This window comes from Myotis davidii, unplaced genomic scaffold, assembly GCF_000327345.1.
Source record: "Myotis davidii unplaced genomic scaffold, ASM32734v1 scaffold450, whole genome shotgun sequence".
Lineage (NCBI taxonomy): Eukaryota > Metazoa > Chordata > Mammalia > Chiroptera > Vespertilionidae > Myotis > Myotis davidii.
In genome coordinates, this window is record NW_006282385.1 from 412,179 (window position 1) to 419,667 (window position 7,489).

Consider the following 7,489-nt stretch of genomic DNA (forward strand, 5'->3'; position numbering starts at 1 on the left):
AAGAGTGTTGTTTTCCTTCTCTAAAGCCTAGGCAGATTTCCTGAAATTGAGTAATATAGATTCCTCCTTGAAAGGAAAAAAAATATTCTCAAGATCTCAGTGTTGACCTTTTTTCTACTTTACAGTTATTTAAATTCATACATACATAATATGAAATACAAACTTCTTGCTTATTGCTTTTATATGAAAAACAACACAAATTTAAAAATAAAATATAAGCAAAGCCCTAAAACTAGTAAATTTTCAATTCAATATGAAATTTAGTGAAGTGATATTTTCCTCACAGGAAATCCTGAACAGACAAGCAGGGCTTCTGTCCTCATTTGCTATTTCACTTGCTTCCAGCCCTATCCTCTTTTTGCCAAGATAACGGAAACCTACTGACATTGCTAGTCATGCATTTAATCCTGCTGGGATTTATCAACCCACGTCCCTAACAATCATGTACGGATGTGGTGTAGGTCAAGCTGCCAAATCCCATTGGCCTCAGTTCCCTGAAAGATTTTTAAAACATCAGCTTTATGTATTCCCTGAAGTTTTGAAAGAACTCACCAATAAAATTGCCTCAGCTTGGTGTTTTTAAAGGAGTCTAGTCATGCATTTAATCCTGCTGGGATTTATCAACCCACGTCCCTAACAATCATGTACGGATGTGGTGTAGGTCAAGCTGCCAAATCCCATTGGCCTCAGTTCCCTGAAAGATTTTTAAAACATCAGCTTTATGTATTCCCTGAAGTTTTGAAAGAACTCACCAATAAAATTGCCTCAGCTTGGTGTTTTTAAAGGAGTGTGGATTATTTATCTTTTGCTAAAAAACCACCCAGATTTTCAAATTTATTTGCATAGGAATTTATGAATCATTCTCATAATTCTTTTCATTTTCTCTTTTACTATAGTTATATTTTTTTGTCATTTTGAATTATGTGTATGGATGGTTTCTATTTGGTTTTTAAAAATAGGTTATGTAGCATTTTCCAATTATCTGAAGTATATTTTCTTTTTCCATTTTATCTACTTGAAATACATTTATTTTCTTTCTTGTTAACGAACATGTTTATAACTAGTAGAAAATTTCCTTGGAGTAAGTACACCTTACACCAATCCTCAAAGACTGTAAAATATAGCATTGTTAATTATTTTCTAACTATTCTGTTTTGAGTAAAGGGTAGTACGGTTGAGGATTTTAGTTATTCTTTTCAAATTTCTAGTTTTCATATACTTGGTTCTATTGTTATTTGCAGATTTTTATATTTTAAAGTTTCTTGTAGTATTTGATATTTATTCCACTTACAGTTCCAGTTTCATTCATTACTAGTAGTTTCTTTTGCATTTTTTAAAATAAACTTAGGATCCTATTTACAAATGTATCAACCAAAAAATTAAAATGCAATTATTGACTCCTTTTACTCAAAGATGAGGAACTTAGGCTATTGTATGTCCTCTCAACTCTCAGGTTTTCTTTTTCTTTTTTTAAATTGATTTTAGAGAGGAAGGGGGAGGGAGGGATAGAAACATCAATGATGAGAGGGAATCATTGATCGGATGCCTCCTACACACCCGCTACTGGGGATTGAGCCTGCAACCTGGGCATGTGCCCTTGACTAGAATCGAACCTGGGACCCTTCAGTCTGCAGGCCAACGCTTTATCCACTGAGCCCAAACGGCTAGGGCTCAGGTTTTCTTAATACACTCTGAGAATTTTATCCCGGTCTACTCTCACACTCCTATGTTTTTACATTACCATCTATGAAATTGGAATGCTTTAAGCCAATGGCATGTTAAAGTGCCATTGGCAGTAATGATGAAGTTGTCCTTGCTTGCACATGTAGGCTTTTGGTTTGACTGGATAACTACAAATTCTTGATATTTCATTCAACAAGCTACCTAAGAACCATTTCAAAGGATACGAGTCTTGGTTGTCTGAAAACCTGTCATTGATACCTCCTGGTAAGATCGAGAACATGTCAGCATCAAATTTTACAAAATGAGTGACAATAGCTTGGAAAAAGTCCTGGCGACCACAGCAAAACTTGCTTAAAAAATGGGACATGGGCCCAGCTGGCGTGGTTCAGTGGTTCAGTGGTTGAGCGTCAACCTATGAACCAGGAGGTCACAGTTCAGTTCCCACTCAGGGCACATGCCCAGGTTGTGGGCTCGACCCCAGTTGCGGGGTGTGCAGGAAACAGCCAACGGATGATTCTATCTGATCGCTGATGTTTCAATCTCTCCCTCTCCCTTTCTCTCTGAAATCAATAAGATATATAGAGAGAAATGAGGCATTGTTCTAACCAGTGTGGCTCAATTTGTTGGGCATCGTCCCTTGAACTTTAAGGTTGCTGGTTCCATTCCTGGTCAGGGCACGCCTGTGTTGCAGGTCCATTCTTGGTAGGGGGCGTGGAGGAGGCAGGCAGCCAATTGATATTTCTCTCTCTCCCTCTTCCTTCTTCTCTCTCTCTAAAAATCAATAAAAATATTTTTTTTTAAAAAAGAAATGCTACATCATCATCAGTTCTCTCAACGGCACAGAGAACTGTTCTGTGTGGAAAACCTCAGACATCTATAACCCTGCATCAAAAGATTCTAGCTTAAAATGGGTAGATGTTTTGAAATAGCTTAATTTATTTAACTTATAGTTTCCCCTTTTGTGTAATCAAAGAATGCAACATGATATATTAAAGTCTTTAAAAGAATATAAAAATAAAAATTCTAGGTGATAAAAAAAGTAATGTTTACTTGACCATGCTTTTTTAGTGGGACATAAAATAGTGATGCCTCTTAGATTTGGTGCTGTCATAGATAAGGTGAAATATGGAAGTTCATTTTTTTAAATGTGTATGTTATATACTTTTTCTTTCAAGAATTAATAGTTTGCCTTTGAGTTTGTGATCCCAATGATCTCAGCTAATTTAATTTGTTCATGACAACTTCCTCATTTATAACTTTTTAATGCTAACTTATCTCTCAGCTGGGAGCTGTCTTAACCCCTTCCCCGGCAGAAACGTGTATACACGTTTTCACAAAATGTTCTTTTTTCAGTCGTCGACGAGTATACTCGTCTAAAACTTTACCTTCAAAAACCAGCTACATACGTACCATTCTAAATAATTTCATCTAGAAACTTTCTGAGGAAATACTATTCTTAACCACAAAAATGGGAAGAAAAAATAATTACAAGCTGTTTTCATAACCAGCATCAAAAATACTATATAGACCCAAAATAAAAAAATGAGTCTGAAAAAGAAACGTTTTTAACAAAAAAATTGTTGGGGAAGGGGTTAAAATAAATATTTTCTCTTGCCTTAGCTGGTTTGGCTCAGTGGATGGAGCGTCAGCCTGCAACTGAAGGGTACCGGATTCAATTTGTCACGGGCATGTGCCCAGGTTGTGGGCTCGACCCCCAATGATGTTTCTAGCTCTCCCTCTCCCTTCCTCTCTGAAATAAATAAAAATATATATTTAAAAATCTCTATATATAAAAGGGTAAGTGTCCATCTGTCCAACTGTTAGCTCTGATGCACACTGACCACCAAGGTGCAGACGCTCAACGCAGGAGCTGCCGTGACGCATACTGGCCATTTAAAAATAAATGGCACCACAGACCTGGCGCCGACAAACCAACACTCGGGTTCCCCCAAGTGGGCACAGGCTCCGCCACCACCCTGGAGCAACACCCTACCAAATAGCAGCCAATGCTGCCAAGACCCCATGACACAATGCAGCTCACAGCCCAGCCTACCCAGAAATGGTGGCTGTGGGCACCAGGTAATGATGTCACATAGCAACGCCCGGCTTCCTCTCCCTAGCAACTAGCATCCTTGAAGTTTCTTAAACCCCAGAATCTGACTTGCTTTATAGCCAGATGCAAACATTTTACAGTTTAACCAAATGTTTGTGGAACGTTTTCCCCTGCCTCATCTCATTTGATCCTCACAGAAGTCCTGGAGTAGGTAGGTAGGAGACTTGGTAGAAACCTATTTTCTTTTCATTAGCAAGACATGAATAGGGATATTAAAATATTTAATTAATTTCCTTTCAATGTGCATGAATCTGTGCACTGGGATACTAGTAAATAAATGTTTTCTCCTAAAATGGTTTTGGCCAATGCACTTTCTAAGGTTTTGCATATTTTCTAGTATCTAATAACTATTTACTGTCAATTTTTTTCTAGTCATACTGCTCAAAGAGGTTTTGCATTTTTTATTGCTTTCTATAGCCACTTAATATAAATGACAGCTTGTCTGGAAAATAATTCTCAAGTTACCCTTTTTCCCCCTACCAGAAATCTCTTATTTATTATTTAGTGATGCCAAGGAATTAAATGTTTTCCTGTTGTATAATATATGTGTGTATGTGTGAGAGTGTGTGCATATGTGTGTATATCTATATGTAGATACAGTTTTTTCCTCCCTTTGTAGGTAAGCTGTTTTTAATCCTGGGTGCATGGATGCCTTTTGTGAAGGTCTTCTTTTAAGATTTCTGTGTTCTCATCTTTAAAATGTAACAATTCCATTAGGCCCAACATTTGCCACAAAACGCTGCAGGTAGAATCTTCCTTACCTAATTGTTCTTTACCTGGACCCCAAGTGCCATCTTTGAAGTTCTGCTAAACAGATGGAAGTTGCTTCAAGGAAGTGGAAGGGAAGCAGGGACCACAAAAATTGTAATGAGGACATTTTCTAGATGTGTACTTTTCTTCTATATTGGTTGAAACTCCTGCTCTGAGGGCCAGTTCCATAAAGATAGGGGTACTGCCTCCTCCTGGTGAAGCCAGGTCATCACTGGAGATTTAGTATGTTTTTCTGTTTTAGATCAAACCCCTGCTTTGGTGAGAAGTCAGGTTACGTAAAGTGCCATAAAAGCACATGAGCTTTCTCTATAGCTGTGAAATTTGCTACTAGAATTTCTATACTCTATACTTTGCATACTCTATGTACTTATATAATATTTTATGTATTCTCATATACATTTAATCCACTGTATAAAATATTTTAATAGTTCTTATTTTGTAAAATTTTGTAAAGTTTATACATGTCACCCTGAAAGGATTTCCCAAGTTCATATGTTGAAAAGGCTCACCAGACTCCACAGAGCACACTCACAGAAGACTTATTTAGAGGGGAAGGATATAGTACAGCAGTGCAGATAATGGGGTCCGAGGAGACTGCATGCCTAAGCTCCCCAGGGCTTTGTTTCTACACAGATCATGGTCTCACCATGGCCTCCAGCTCACACAACCAAGAGCTGTATGAGGAAACTTGACTTTGGGAAAGCCCAAAGTGGAATTTTCCAGGATAGTTATGCCTCTCTGGCCATGTAATTAGCCAGGTTTACTTCCATTATCAGGCCACATACTGGGGATTAACAGGGTAGTTTCAGAGTCTAAATGGCACATCATAAATCCCACTGCCCTTATCTTGGCCAAGAGTCAAAAACCAGACATAGCCCTAACCAGTTTGGCTCAGTGGATAGAGCGTCAGCCTGCAGACTGAAGGGTCCCAGGTTCGACTCCAGTCGAGGGCATGTACCTTGGTTGCGGTATGCAGCTGATCGATGTTTCTCTCTCATCCAATGTTTCTAACTCTCTATTCCTCTCCCTTCCTCTCTGTAAAAAATAAAATATATTTAAAAAAAAAACAGACATATTCATGTCCATGGAGGTGAAGCCAGAGCTTTTCCAGTCTAGTTGTAAGCCAACTCTAACCTTCCAACCTCCTTACCTTCCAACCTCCTTCCTTCAATTAGGAAGCTAAGTGGGTCAAGAGGAGGATAAAAAGGCAGACTATAGCCATGTTTCCTCTCTTTGGCCTCTCGGACACAGCTGGTCCTTGCATGGGCAATAGATTACAGATGTATTACCTTTCTTAGTGCCCAGTTTTCCCAAGTCAGGGATGGTGAATAGGCACACATGACTTGAAGTTTATGCTGTAGGATTAAGGGCATTCCCTAGTTTCCATCATAATGAAGTTTTCTTCTATCACAATTACTTATTGTTCATTTTGGTTTATTTCAGGGAGAGGTGGTGCTTATGAATAAGTTAATAGTGCCATCATTTTCCGTGGACATCCAAATCTTTGAGAGAGAGGAAGTTCCCAGGGGAAGAAGTGCCTGCACTATGAGCATCCAAGAGCCACTGACCATGGTGATGATGGAGTCAATATGAGGGACTTGCTCAAATCATGTGGAGCCTGACAGGAAGAGCAATGTAATCATCTTAGCCTCCAGGAGACTGAAGAACTATCATCACTCATCTCTCCCTGGTCCCTCCCAACCAGTCCCACTCACACCATTGATTATAGATACTATCTTATAATTAACTGTGTACTTGACTGTTCTTGCTAGTCTATACAGGGAAATGTCTGTTTCAGTTTTTATTCCTGGTTTCTAGCAAACTACATAGAAAATAGTATAAATATAATAAATGTTTGAATCACCATACAACTTGGGTCTAACCTTCAAGTTAGTAACTTAGATTAAGGAATGAAATGACCAGATGGTTCTTTGCACATGTCAAGGCTTTCAGCTATTCCTGATCAGGTCTTGCCAAATGTGGGCATATACCTACCTCTGCCTGCCCTGTTCCAATTTGGTTCTCTAAAAAGTGTTCCTGACCAGAAGCAAGCCAAGGATGGAAAAGAGGACTGAAGGAGATAGATGGAGTGAAGGTAATGTCTGCAGGTGGAATTTACTCTTTCTCTAAGTTATGGAGGAAAAAATGTGAGGTTTGTTTCCAGGGGTTGGCAATCTTCTAGAAAGGGTTTGCCAAGCTGGTCTCTCCCACCTTGAAGGATCTCTTTTTTGCATTGCCGATATCCTTGGAAAGATTGGCTCCTTCAGGCTCGCAATTACACCTAATCAGTTATAGCCATCCGTGGGCCAGAATGGATCACGACAGAGGGGCCTGGGAAAGAGGGAAAGGGCCAGGAGAGAGTAAAAGGTTGCTTATGGGGGAAGAGGAAAGCCAAATAAAATTTTTCCCAGGATCAGTGTTATCTATTTAAAATCACCCCATCTTTTCACCCAGCCTCCTTATCACGTGTATTCACCTGTAGATTGAAGGATGGAGGACCATTCTTTTGCTTTCTAGGAAGAAAGCACTAATATTTAAGGCCTCTGCAGTCAGCAAGGGACTTCCCAGTTTGTCGAAGCTTCAGGACAACAGATGATGCCTGTGGTCACCAAGTTAGGAAACTCAGTGTCTTGTAGGAGGGACTCCTTAAGCCTTCAGGATGCCCACAGCCTTTGCCAACCTGAATGTACTTGGAAATGCCAGTCTGGCTACTGGGGTCCAACCCCCAGCAGGTCCAGGGGTCCCCAAAGGTGTGGACAGAGTCGGCGAAGAAGGAATGACACAGAGACAGCGTTCAGTTGATCAGCAGCCTAGCCAGGATCTCTAGCCAGGATCCCCAGCCAAGTTCTGGTCTGGATCTCCAGTGAAGTTCTGGTTAGGATCTCCAGCCAGGTTCTGTGTCCATGTTCTCTTGCTAGGTGT